Source organism: Hevea brasiliensis, chromosome 5 (assembly GCF_030052815.1).
Source record: "Hevea brasiliensis isolate MT/VB/25A 57/8 chromosome 5, ASM3005281v1, whole genome shotgun sequence".
NCBI lineage: Eukaryota > Viridiplantae > Streptophyta > Magnoliopsida > Malpighiales > Euphorbiaceae > Hevea > Hevea brasiliensis.
Window position 1 is genome coordinate 27,109,221 of NC_079497.1, and position 15,355 is coordinate 27,124,575.

Genomic DNA, 15,355 nt, shown 5'->3' on the forward strand with positions numbered 1-15,355 from the left:
TGATCAATTTCCAAAGTCATATTTGCGATTATAAAATGGCAACACAGTACATAATTAATCAGAGAAGTCAAATTTTTTAGAATAAAATATTTAAACAAGAATTATTGTGCACAGACCTGACGTGAGTCGCCTCTAGGCCTTGACTCAGTCTCTCCGAGTTTCCAAGTCTTTTTCAGCTGAAACACACAGTTTCATAGTGTTTCAGTACCATAACTTAGCATAAATCCAAAAATAAATTTAACTTCACTTTTATCTAGCTCTAATAAATCCAAAAATAAATTTAACTTCACTTTTACCTAGCTCTAACGTGCTAAATTCGACGTTCTCGAAGTTTTTGTGTTTCGGGTTACTATTCACTATACTATTCCAGTCAAATTGTTGACTTTCTAAGGCTTAATAGGTATGGGAACTCTAACTTCACCCACATACCACATTTTGGCCATTAAATTTGTTGGTTTTGGTCATTTTCTCAAAGCTTAAGTCCTTTAGGCAAAATTGTCAAATTTTCAGTTTTGGTGTCCCTAGTTGCACTGTTCCATTGGTAATTTTACTGTTAGAATTTGGCAAAACTTCCTTCATAGAAAATGTTCCTTATTGTCTTAAGTTTATTCTCATTTTTGAATCACCCCAATTGGAGTTTTGTAGCTCAAGTTATGACCATTTGAACTATGGCTGCCGGATTGGAAACAACCCAGATTTTTTGGGCAATTTTGGTGCTGGCAGTTTTGGGTCACCAAATTGGGGTGGCCAAATGACTTGGTTGCTGGCAGAATTTGGGTTTATGTTCTTCATGAAAGATTTAGGTCTATATCTCATCTAACCACTGGTAAAATTTCAGGTCATTTGGACCTGCCTAGCTCGAGTTATGACCAAATGAATAAACACTGTTCATTTGGTCAGTTTGTACAGGGCAGCCTGCACTTTTCCAACTTTGGTCAATTTGTTCACTAGGTTTTGGTCACTTTTTGGGCATGGTTCCTAAATGAAAATTGTGTCATTTTATGTCTATTTTCATTCCCAATTGGTCCCATATCAATTGGACTAGTAAAATTTCATTTTTGGTCCTTCAAAGCTGCTAGCAGCATGACCACACTCCCTCCGAATTTAGCTTTAATTCCAACCATTCCAACACAACTCATTTAAATCCATCAAACCATGCAAATTATATTCCCTCTTCAAGCTGGCCGAAATTTCAGTTTGGTCCTCCCCACATATTTTTTTTTTTTAAAAGTTTATTTACAAGTTCTTGATGCCATACATACACTAATTAAACTAAAAATTTGAAGTTTGCATTACTAACCTTAAGTGAAGTCTTTGATCTTCACTTCCTCTCAATTTTCTTCAATTCTTCTCCTTCTAATCTTCCTTCCAAGATTTGTTTATAATTTTTCTTCAAGAAAATCAAAGGATTTATGGTGAAATTAATATTTAGGAAGCTTAAAAATAAACTTTCATGGAGGAAAAGTTTGAGAGAGAGCTTGGGAGAGAGAGGCGCAACTAGGGAAGAAGATAATGAAATTTATTATTATTATTTTTTCTTTTCCTTTCTTTATTTATTTTGTTTTATGGAAGACCCCAAAATCCCATTTAATTTAATTTATTAATTATTACTTTTATGACATCATGCATGATGTCATGCATGATGTCATCTTCCTACACTTTTTCTTTTTCTTCTTTTTATTATTTATTTTTCTATTAGTTCTTTAATTTAATTTCAAACTCCAAAATTTTCTTTTCTCCGATTTTATTTGATAGTTAGGTCAGAAGTCAGCTCTTAGGGTCAATTGACCAAATTGCCCCTTGCCAGTTCATCCCTGTTTGTAAATAATTCAATATTTCTTCCGGCTCCCTGACCTAATTATTTGACTGACTTAACAGTCCTTTTTCATGATTTTCTCTTTTCCACTGTGTTCATAAGGGTCCTAAGGACCACAGCGTCACATTTTACGGTTCGAAATTTGAGTTTAAAATGACTTCGCAGTCGTTCCCGAGAAGGTCACCCATCGCCGTGACTCTCAGCTCGTTTAACCTCTTATGTTCTGTTTTTCTTATTTATACTTAACTAATTGAACATTACTAATTATTTGTGTTTATGGTTTCTCTAATTGACTTAAGTGTGGTTCCAATCCCCTTAATTGTCCGGACCGACTCCGGTCACCGGAACAGTGAAATATACCAGGCTATACTAATAGGGGTGTTACACAATTTGAGGAAGGTGTCTAAAACAAAGTTGGAGCCCTATTTCTTAGGTTTCCAGAACAATATGGCTCATCTCAATTGGAGTTTCCTAGTGGGAGATATAACTAAAAGACTGTTCTGGGGTCAAGTGGTCACTTAGGCAATTTCTAGAATTTGCATACTAAATTGACCTAGCCAATTGACCTAGTTCCCTTGATTTCTGGGTTTTGGTCAAAATACCAATATTGTAGATTTATGTCTTATGGAAATTTTTGGTGTTATTGCATTTAGATCTTTGTAGACTAAGGTATGGCCTTTTTGCCAAAACTGGTCGGGTAAGCCTATGTCCAGCAATTTCTAGGCAATATGGTTCTGGACAATTTTGTAACTTAACTTGGGCAGCAAATTTGATTTGGTTAAAGGCATTTTTGGGCTCTGTGTCCTCCATGAAAGTTGTATTCCTATGTCTAAGCTTTTCAATGGTATAAAATTTAGGTCATTTGGATCTATCTAGAGGGAGTTATAACCAAATGAATGTATACTATTTATTTGGTCATTTTTCCGAGTTCATTGTATAGTCAGCCAGATTTGAGCAGTAATTAGGTCAAGTTATGGACAAAATTTGAGCATAGTTTCTTCATAAAAAATGGAGAATTTTGGGTCTAGTTTCATCTCTAATTGACCTCAAACCAATTGGAGCAACACAATTCAAGTTATGTCTCAAAACACATACTGGACTTATAAAGTCCCAAACCTGCTAAGAAATATGCACTTCCAATTTCATTTCCTTCAACTCCCAAACTATAAATTGGCATTTGTAGACCCTTATTTTGTGATGAGTATGTGCATTGAGGCTGTGGGAAACCCGATGATGAAAAATTATATGACTGTAAGATGTAATTGGAGGTATGGAGCTGAACTATTAATTCCATAGCATGATCTTGAAAATAATAATAATAATAATAATAATATGTTTTTTTGAGAAATTAATTTAATTAAATTTAAATAATTTTTTTTATTTAAATTTAATATGGGTAATTTTTAAATGGACCTAATTAAGTTTAATTGGGCCCCATAAGCCTAAAAAAGCCTAGTTATGAATTTTAAATAGGACTCACTTAATTTATTTTCTGAAAATTAAAATAAGAATATATCTTTTTTTCTCTATCCCTCTCCCATACAAACTCTCCCTCCCACTTGGCCCCACTCTCTTCCTCACTCCGTATTAGTGCCTTCCCTTTTTCCCTGTCTTTTTATTGGTTAGAATACCTCACCCATATCCTAGTCCCACCCAAATTCCTCAATCCCAGTCTCACCCAATTTATCTGAACTTTATCACACTAGGACTTCAAACCCTATCACACCTCTTTCTCACTCCCTATTGGTGCCTTCGTCTCCCCCTCTCTTCCCATTGGTTGAAACACCTCATTCATATCTCAGTCTTACCCAAATTTTGTAATCCTAGTTGTTTAAGTTATCTGAACTTTATCACCTTAAGACTCCAAACCCTATCACACCTCTCTCCCAAAACCCTATAAATACCCTACTGGAGAAAAAAAAAAAAAAAAAAAAAAAGGAGGAGAAGACAAAAAAAATTAAAAAAAAAGGAAAAAATTTAAAAAGAGAAATAGTCAAAATTTCTTTTAGTTCTTCTTTCATTCTCGCGATATTTCTCGAAGGTTAATTCTTTTATTTTCTTTTCAAGATCTATGTCATTTAATGTTTAACTCTATGTTCTTTGTTTTTAATTTATTTTGTACATTCATGTAGATCATGTAATCATGTTTATTTTGAAGGGATACACAAATATGCACATATTCAGTTTTCTGTCTCAATACTTTTATTATTTTTTGTTATTTTTTGAATCCATAAAAAAATTTGTAAAAATTATATTCATATTCTAAACAAAATTGTATTAATTTTAGGCTCAAGAATAACTAAAAAGCTTTAATATTTTGTAAGTTATGGCTCTTTGAATTTAGAGTTCCTGTAAAATCCGATTTGCAGGATACTCAAATTTTGGAGCCCATATCTCCCTTGTTTCTTAATATTTTTGTGTAAATATGGTATCTAAAATTAATTTTGGAATCTTGTGAATCTTTTTCAATTAGAAAACATTCATATCTGTTATGGTGAGTAAGTTATGAATTTTACAAAAAAGTAGTGCGATTTTGTCATCAGGAAAATTTATGATTTGTGTAGATTATTTGGCTAGGGTTTTGTTTAATCTATAAATTTTATGATGTTGTATGATGTTTTGGCTGTATTCTATAATTTTGTTATAATTTTTAGACGTGTCTAACTATTTTTCAAAAATCAAATTTCTTGCTACTATCAATATGTCAGAATCTAAGAATTGTATATTTATGTATGTTCTTGTATGTTCTTGAGTTCTAATTGATATTTGATTTATTTTTCTGAGTTTTCTTAATTCAAGAAGTATTATGAAGTGTTTGGATCATGTTAGAAGACCTGGACCCTTAGGTAGTTATAACTAATTAGGAATCTTAACCCCTTATGATACTAGAGTTAGAATCCAATATAAATTGTTATTAGTATTTTCTTATTTTCTTTAATTTCTTTACCTTTTAGTTTCTTTATTTTTATTAATAACAAAATTGGTAAGTAGCCTTAAGGTAAGTACCAAAGAGGGCATTTGCATGGATTTTATATGGATCTAAATGGGAGTAAGCCAGGGATATCGTTGCCATACTAGAAAAGAAGACCCTTTTTTAAGGGTAGCTTGCCTCAATGGCAACTGCAATTACTAACAGGTAAGTAATCCTAAATTCCTAAAATAACCATTGGTATGAAATTATATTAATAATAGAATTTTTATTTGACAAATTAAAATTAACTTTGTTTTTAATTTAACCGACTTTTACATTTAATTAATTTAAATAAATACTTTGTAAATTAAAATTAATCTTGTTTGTAAATTAAACTAACATTGACATGTAAAATAAATTTAATTTATTACTTGGCAATTGTAAAATAAATTTGCATGTTAGAAATCTTTATTATGTTGTGATTGTTTGTACCTTATGTGATATTAGAATAAATTACACATTTACATAATTAATTTAGTTTGATTATCCTTAGGGTAACTTAGTGAAAAATTAATTAATTAGGTGAAATAGAAACTTAGGGTTATTTGAAATTAAATTTGTTTGTAAATTAAATTCTCAATAATAAATTAATTTTAGTCACCTGGTAAATATCATTTAAATAATTAGCAATCCCATAGATAGGAATTACTTGTGCATAAAAATTATTTATAAACAACAACCCTTTGTGAATTACTTGCGTGTGTAGGATTAGAATTGCATTTTTAGGATAAAGTATAATAAAGGAATAATAAAAAAGACTTCTAGAAACATTAGTAGAGAACTGGCATTCGAATTAACGAGGTTAGACTAGGCGTAAGAGGTGTCTTACACCTTCCCCTTACATACTCACTATCTTGAACCTAGACATTGGGCTATGGTAATGATGGTTAAGGAAACTCTGCAAGGAGTAAGTTGCCATCCATGACCCTCAGAAGAAACACTGAATATATTCTAGTTATTACCCGGGTGGCGACTCTTATCTATTTATGCCTTCGTGGCATAAATCCTTAGTACCATGGTAGTGTTATGAGAAGACGGTACTTACCAATGGTTTTGATTCTATTAGGATTGTATGAAGTGCATGTCTACGAAATGTTGTCTAAGGAGATGGTACTTAAGTGAGACCATTGTGACTCCACCATCTTTCCTGGGCATTACCTGGTGCATTTTATGCAATTCTAGTGGATGATATTTCGCCTCACGTCTCCCCCCTCCTACAGTTTGGCGACTCCACTAGGGACTAAATGGATAGTTACTCCAACATGTTTTTATTAGTTTAATATTATTCCTCAGTTAAACTTTTTGCATTGCACTACACTATCACATAGATCACCCTTACCCTTTTTAGCCCCGTTGGTACTAGCCAAGGAGACTATAGTTCCACTCGAGCTATGACAAATTGGTGAGTGCTAGCACCCCTTGCCCGTACCTTTGAGTATATAAAAGAGCCACAGCTCCGGTCGTTGTGCTTAATGGACAAGCTCTCGCATGGGTGACCCTTTTCCTACCCAATGAAGCCCATGAGCCATAGATTTCAACCCTAGGTACCCCGTAGATTTTTGTTGTACTGGATTTATAACCTTACTGTTCAAACCATAAGTTCTAGTGGTAGTTGAGATGAACCCAGGCCTATGCATAAACCCAATGTGTGTATAGGCCCAAGTCCATTTAAAAACCCATGTTAAGCAAGAAGCAAGAGGATGCTTACTTATGGTTAAACTTTAAGGATATAAATCCTTTGTTTGTAAGGGAAGGATCGTCCTGGACCACCCCCTGTTGGTGTCTCCAGTGTACATTAACCTAGGATAGAATTTGTTTTTACCTTGCACATGAGAGTTGAAGGTATAAGGGGGCGAAGATTTAGTTTTGAAGATTTTTTTTTTCGGTTTTGATGAAGATTCTGTTTTCGAGATTTTTTTTTTAATTTTGATTCAGTCTTTGGTCCAATTTTAGTTCAATTTATATGGTTTGGTTTTAGTTCAGTTTTGGTTCTATTGGTATGGTTCGGTTTTGGTTTTGTAAAGGTAAAGGTAAAAAAGAAAGATTGTCCATTCATGTATTGCATTCATATACATAGTATGTTTAGGTTAACCCCTAAATTTTTTTTTTTTTAGCAAACATAGCCTTGAAATACACCAAAGAGACTTCCGACTAGGTCACTTGGGTTAGGAAAGAGAAGAGACTAATAAGGATTTCACCTACACTATTTAAAATGGAAGAAACTATGGTTGTGCTTGATAAAATGTTGAACAACAAAATGTTTAAGCTAGAAGAGAAAATTGTGGTCAACTTTAGAAAGAGACCTCAAGGTAGGCCAATTAAGTGGCATTAAAGTTATTGAGGTTCAAATTGTGTCTCACACCCCAAGGAGATTTTTTCAATTCAGTCAACCCTTATCCGAAGTTTTGGAGCGTCTCAAAGCTCAAGACCTCCTATAGCTCTTAGCACCCAGACCACTACTAAATCCACTACCACCTAGCTATTATATCAACCAATGTTGTAGGTTCTACCAAGGCCATAGTCATGACACCGACTGATTCTTTCAACTTAAGCATGATATCTAAACTTAATTAATGTCAAAAGGATAATTGACCCAAAAAATCAACCAAAAAGCCCCATGCCTAATCAAAATTTCCACCTACACCAGGTCTCTACATGATCTCCATCACCCTTAATAACCCTAACAGAATTATTGACTTTATCCAACCCATCCAAAAGCCCAATGAACCTATCCAACTCATCCAAAAGCCCAATGAACCTCAGTCTATAATGATTGTTGACATTTGTGATAATTCTAGCTATGATGAAGGTCCTTTGGATGTCTGGACTAATTCTGATAAGGAGATAGTTGCATTATAACTAGATGGTTCAGTTCCACTAATGTTTGATTTTCAAGTTATTGGGATCTATGAAAACTAGATGGATCTAAAAGTGGCTACTATGAAGAAAGGGATGAAGTTTTTTCTTAGCATAGGCCTAGGAGAAAGTATAGATGGTCTGGTAACTTTTATTGAGATGAAGGGGCAAATCACGAGTCATGGTTTGAGCTATGAGCCAACAGAAGAGGAAGAAGAGCCAAACCCTCCTAAGTTCTTGAAAGAGGGGGCAATTACCTTGACATATGATTAGGGGTTACCACCTGTGAAAGAATTAGAGCAGAAAGTTAGCACCATTGATCTAAAGACTACATGAAAGCCAAGCACCTAAAGCTACACCCCTAAGTTTGAGTTTGTCTTTTGTAATGCTCATAGTAGTGATACTGATGTTTCCATTTCTGATATAATTGATGCTGATTTTAAGGCGAAGATCAACAACATGACCAGTCCTTCTGCTTACTTTTTTTATGTTTATTCTAATGGGCATATACATGGCATTCATAATCATTTAGAACAGTTTCTATTAATGCATCAAAATCGATCTCTATTAATTTGGGTACACCAAATAATCCTAAAGACATTAAGTTAGCTGAAAATTTACACAAGAAGAAAGAGATAAATTTATAGCCTTGTTAACAAAGTACCAAGAAGCAAATACCTTGAGCTTAGAATTAGATGGCCAATTCCCAAGTCACACTGGTATCCCCATAGGAAAAGGGTGATCAAGAGTTAACTTAGCTAGTTATCCTAATAAGGAGTAAAATTTCGTGCTATGAAGGATTAGTAATAGCACATGTGGACCTAGAGGGAGAAGGAAAATGTTATAAAGACATAAGGAGGTCTCTGGAAGTGAGAGAATACTCACAATAAGCTAACAAAAGAGATAGAGCAATAATTTATAGATTAGCCACTCAACTTACTTTAGCTGGGGTGTAATTCTACAAACTCTTATATTTGATAGAAAAATAAACTTAGCAAATAATGAAAGAAGCACATGCAGGAATGTGTGGTCTCCATATGAATGGAAAGATTCTAGTTAGGAAAAAAAGTTCAAAACATATAAGGATTGGCCTGAAAAACTCCCTTATATTCTTTAAGATTATCATAGTACTACAAGGACATCCACGAGGGCAACCCCATTCTCTTTAGTGTGTGGGACTAAAGTAGTGCTATCCATTAAACAAGAGGTCAAATCCTTAAGAATAATGTTAGAAGCTAAGATCCTAGAAAATTAGTGAGCTTAGAAGAGATATAAAGAGCTAGCTTTGATTGATGAAAAGAGGATGTGAGCCTTGTATCATATGCAGGCTTATCAGAGGAAGATAGCTAGAGCCTTTAATAAGAAGGTCAAGCCAAGAAAGATCAAAGAGGGAGACATGGTTTTAAAACAAGCTCAGCCCGTCCCTTTTGATTTAAGAGGAAAGTTTAACCCAAGCTAGGATGGTCCATACATAGTGAAAAAGATATTACTACTGTAAGAATATCAGACCTGAATGGGAATGAATTTCAAGAACCAGTCAATTTAGACAGACTCAAATGTTAATTTGTGTGAAACTGGCCCACTAGGCTGAAAACCTGCAAAAGGCAGTCTAGGCAAAAGTAAGGGTCAAGGAAAAAAAAAAGAAAAGAGAAAAAAATGCTAAATTGAAAATCTGTAAAAGGTGGCCTAGGCAAAAGGAGAAATGAGAGAAAATTTGGATGGAAAACCTAAAAAGGTTATTCAGTAGGTTATAAAGCTTATTTCTAACTTTGGAATGTTAAAAATTTGGTAAAATAAAATGTAAGAGGGAGTAATGGTGTACCTAAATAAATAAAGAAGTTTTTAATTGCATTAACTAGGAATAGGTTTTATTTAATTATGATTGTAAATATTTGCGTCTTAAGGGATACATCAAATGATTAAGTGATTGAACTGCATTATTTTGTAAGTATGGCAGAATAGGTGCTTGATATGAATGCCCTGGTAATTGTCTAATTTCAAAAAGAAAAAAAAAAAAAGGAGCTCGCTAGGTGAAAAACCCGAAAAGGCCTCTTAGGCAAAAGTTAGAGCAAGCCCGCTGAGATGAAAATCCAAAAGGACATTTCAGGTAAAAGTTAGAACACAGAGAATGGAGTTCATGGAAGAGAAATGAGTTAAGGCAGCAACCATGAGGGGAGAGAAGAAAAAGAAAAATCAGAGGGAAATTGTATTGTGACCCTAAGGAAGTCTTTTTTTGGTGAATAGTTCTTCTCAAAAATTTTGAGGTTATAAGAAAGTTTTTGCAAAAAGAGGTCCCCCAGTGGACTAAGTTTTTTTAGAATCTCTAGCAAAATCAGCATGCCCATGATAGGAAGTAGCATACAAGAAGCACAAAAATCACAAAAAGAGTTCTGAGACCCAGTCATCCCAATTTTTTCAAATCATGAAATATATGTTTTTTGGTAAGTCCTTAGACATTGTTTAGGGCACATGACATAGTTGTGTAAGGCATAGAAGAACATGCATCAACATGTCACCTGTAGGTGTGTAAGGCATAGAAGAACATGTATCACCACAGTTTCAAGTGTCAAACTATGAGGGGGTCAGATTCTTCCTCAGGATAGCGAGGGGGATACGTAGGTAGTTTAGGACTACGGTCCTAAATACAAACCCATAACATTTCATAACAGATATTTTTTGGTAAGTCCTTAGACATTGTTTAAGGCATATGGCATAGTTGTATAAGGCGTAGAATAACACGCATCAACATGTCACCTGTAAGTGTGTAAGGCATAGAAGAATATGCATCATCACAGTTTCAAGTATCGAACTACGAGTGGGTCTGATTCTTCCTCAGGATAACGAAGAGGATACGTAGGTAGTTTGGGACCGCAGTCCTAAATACAAATCCATAACTTTTTAAATCACACAATTGCCATTGTCATGAGATGGTAGCTAGTCTCATGATGCAGAGCGTATCGACAGGGCAAGATGCACTCGATTTTCACATGAACAATTATCACGGCTATGAGATCATAGCTAGTCTCATAACATAAAGTATGTCGACCAAGCAAGATGTACTCGATCCTTATAGCCAATGTTTCATAGTTATTAGAAGATTGAGTTTTACTCTGACGAAACTTAAGCAATGTTTTCGCATTGGTTTCAACTTTCGCCAAAGTGGAGGGCAAACTGTAAACCCTTATTTTATGATGAGTATATGCATTGAGGCTGTGGGAAACTCGATGATGAAAAATTATATGACTGTAAGATGTAATTGGAGGTATGAAGCTGAATTATTAATTTCATGGCATGATCTTGAAAAAAAAATAATAATAATATGTTTTTTTGAGAAATTAATTTAATTAAATTTAAATAAAAATTTGTTTTGTTTAAATTTAATATGAGTAATTCTTAAATGGGCCTAATTAAGTTTACTTTGGCCCCATGGACCTAAGAAAGCGTAGGTAGGAATTTTAAATAGAACCCATTTAATTTTTTTTTGAAAATTAAAATAAGAAAATATCTTTTTTTTCTCTATCGCTCTCTCGTACAAACTCTCTCTCCCACTTGGCCCCACTCTTTTCCTCACTCCCTATTGGTGCCTTCCCTTTTTCCCTGTCTTCCTATTGGTTAAAACACCTCACCCATATCCTAGTCTCACCCAAATTCCTCAATCCCAATCTCACCCAATTTATCTGAACATTATCACACAAGGACTTCAAACCCTATCACACCTCTTCCTCACTCCCTATTGGTGCCTTCCCCTTCCCCTCTCTTCCCATTGGTTGAAATACCTCATCCATATTTCAGTCTTACCCAAATTCTGTAATCCTAGTTGTTTAAGTTATATGAACTTTATCACCCTAGGACTCCAAACCATATTATACCTCTCTCCCAAAACCCTATAAATACCTTACTGGAGAAAAAAAAAAAAAAAGCAGGAGAAGACAAAAAATAAAAAAAAAGGAAAAAATTTAAAAAGAGAAATAGTCAAAATTTCTTTTAGTTCTTCTTTCTTTCTCGTGATATTTCTCGAAGGTTAGTTCTTTTATTTTATTTTTTTCAAGATCTATGCCATTTAATATTTAATTCTATATTCCTTGTTTTTAATTTATTTTGTATGTTCATGTAGATCATGTAAACATGTTTAATTTAAAGGGATACACAACTCTGCACATATTCAATTTTCTGTCTCACATATTTTTATTATTTTTTGTTATTTTTTGAATCTATGAAAAAATTTATAAAAATTATATTCATATTCTTCATGAAATTCTATTAATTTTAGGCTCAAGAATCACTAAAAAAGCTTTAATATTTTGTAAGTTATAGCTATTTGAAGTTAGAGTTCCTGTAAAATCTGATTTGCAAGATACCCGAATTTTGGAGCCCATATCTCCCTTGTTTCTTAATATTTTTTTGTAAATATGGTATCTAAAATTAAGTTTGGAATCTTGTGAATCTTTTCCAATTAGTTTCGTATTCATATCTATTATGGTTGGTGAGTTATAAATTTTACAAAAAAATAGTGCGATTCTGTCATCAGGAAAATTTACGATTTGTATAGATTATTTGGCCAGGGTTTTGTTTAATCTATAAATTTTATGATATTGTATGATGTTTTGGCTGTATTCTGTAATTTTTTTTTATAATTTTTAGGTGTGTCTAACTATTTTTCAAAAATCAAATTTCTTGCTACTGTCAATCTGCCAGAATTTAAGAATTGTATATTTATGTATGTTCTTGTGTGTTCTTGAGTTCTAATTAATATTTGATTTATTTTTCTGAGTTCTCTTAATTCAAGAAGTGTTATGAAGTGTTTGGATCATGTTAGAAGACCTGGACCCTTAGGTAGTTATAACTAATTAGGAATCTTAACCCCTTAGGATACTAGAGTTAGAATCCAATATGAATTGTTATTAGTATTTTCTTATTTTCTTTAGTTTCTTTACTTTTTAGTTTCTTTATTTTTATTATAAACAAAATTGGTAAGTAGCCCTAAGGTAAGTACCAAAGAGGGTATTTGCATGGAGCTTATATGGAGCTAAACGGGAGTAAGTCAGGGATATCGTTGCCATACTAGAAGAGAAAACCATTTTTTAAGGGTAGCTTGCCCCAATGGCAACTGCAATTACTAACAAGTAAGTAATCCTAAATTCCTAGAATAACCATTGGTATAAAATTGTATTAATAATAGGATTTTTATTTGGTAAATTAAAATTAACTTTGTTTTTAATTTAACTAAATTTTGCATGTAATTAATTTAAATAAATACTTTGTAAATTAAAAATAATCTTATTTGTAAATTAATCTAACATTAGCATGTAAAATAAATTTAATTTAATACTTGGTAATTATAAAATAAATTTGCATATTAGAAATCTTTATTAGGTTGTGATTATTTAGGCCTTATATGATGTTAGAATAAATTACATATTTACATAATTAATTTAGTTTAATTATCCTTAGGGTAACTTGGTGAAAAATTAATTAATTAGGTGAAATAGAAACTTAGGGTTATTTGAAATTGAATTTGTTTGTAAATTAAATTCTCAATAATAAATTAATTTTAGTCACCTGGTAAATATCATTTAAATAATTAGCAACCCCACAGATAGGAATTACTTGTACATTAAAATTATTTATAAAAAATAACCCTTTGTGAATTATTTGTGTGTGTAGGATTAGAATTGCATTTTTAGGATAAAGTATAATAAAGGAATAATAAAAAAGACTTCTAGAAACATTAGTAGATGACTGGCACTCGAATTAACGAGGTTAGACCAGGTGTAAGGGGTGCCTAACACCTTCCCCTTATGTACCCACTATCCCGAATCTAGACATTGGGCTATGGTAATGACGGTTGTGGAAAATCTGCAAGGAGTAAGTTGTCATCCATGACTCTCGGAAGAAACATTGAATATGTCCCAGTTATTACCCGGGAGGTGACTCCTGTCTATCTATGCCTTCGTGGCATAAATCCTTAGTATCATGGTAGTGTTATGGGAAGACGGTACTTATCAGTAGTTCGATTCTATTAGAATTGTATGAAGTGCATGTCTAGAAAATGCTATCTAAAGAGGTGGTACTTAAGTGATATCATTGTGACTCCACTATCTTTCTTGGGCATTACCTGGTGCATTTTACATAATTCTAGTGGATGATATTTCGCCTCACGCCTCCCCCCTCCTTCAGCACTCATGGCACTTCTAAACATCATCAACTCATCTCAACAAAGTCAAATTCCAGCAATTACACGAAATCTCCAATAGTTAGGTCAAAACCCTAACTCAAACTGTCAATCTCAAACATACACATGCAATCAAATTTCTAGTATATGTAACTTCATCACTCAACATATAACTCACATGTACTTATTCATCAATATCACAAATTACCATTTACATGCATGAAGTTATCAAACTCCCATGTTTCCCAAGGCCGCCGAATTCTAGGGTTCTCAAATACTCATCATTTTCTTCAATTTTCTTATCATACCAACTCATTTCAACATACTTAGCATAATTAAAGAAGAGAGGTAAGATAATTAATGCACTAACCTTGTTCAAGAATTTCCCAAGCTTGTAAAACTTCAAGATTTCTCTCTTCCTTGGCTGCCTAGAGCTTCCTTAAGATGTAGGAGTAACTTTTAATGAAAGAAGGTATGAGTTTTGAGGTAGAATTGCATGGGAAATTAAGTGAGAAGAAAAGAAAAGCAATGGTGGAATTTTCTAGGGTGGTTCGGCCATGAGGGACTTAAGAAGAAGAAGACCATTTCTCTCTCTTTGAAATTCCCTATATATTTAGGAAGAAAAAGACCATTTCTCTCTCTGTGAAATTCCCTATATATATATATATTTGTTAAATTTTAATTGGTTGAAAATTTTAATGATGTCACTATGACATCATGCTCATGCCATAATTCTATTTCTTTTTCATTTCTTTTCTTTTCCCTTTTCCATTCCATAATTCATTATTTAAATTCATTTTATATATTTTAAAACTCCCTTATTTCACTTGGCATTTAGGTCAAAATTCAACACTAAGGGTGAAATGACCGAAATGCCCCTCATTGTGCCTATTGAGTTATATTTGTCTGTACCGATTGACTTAATTTTTTAAATTTTCTTTGACATTTTTAATGTCATTTATATATCAGTAAACCTTCAATTAAGTCCCAAAAATTTATTTCATAGGATTCCTCACAGGTTTAGGGTCAGCAACTATCTTCACAGTCGCTTCCCAGTACGGTCATCTATCGCCGTGGTCCCGACTTCTTTAACTTAGTTACATTTCATTTCTTTTATTTTTCCTTAATTTTTCTTGGTCTTTATTTCATTAATTTATATCTTCTCACCCTAATTTAAGTGTAGTTCCAGATATTCTAGCTGTCCAAACAAACATTAGTCATCAGAACAGTAGGATGTACGGACTACCTAAGGTAAGGGTGTTACAAAATCTATTTCCAACTACCACACCATAGAGACATTAGTGCCATTGGAATTTAATTTCATTTGAGCAATTTGTGATTGAAGATCTTCTATGCTTGAGAGGGCATTTTGATCATGTAGTTTACACCTCTTAGTAAGTTCATGTCTACATTTTTTCAGTTTAAAGAAAACCTTAGAGAGATTGGGACTTGCATATTGCATTTGCCAAACTTCCAAAATAATTTGTTCAATGTTGACATTGTGCTTCCATCGACTATCAAATCTAAAAGGAGTTTGAGA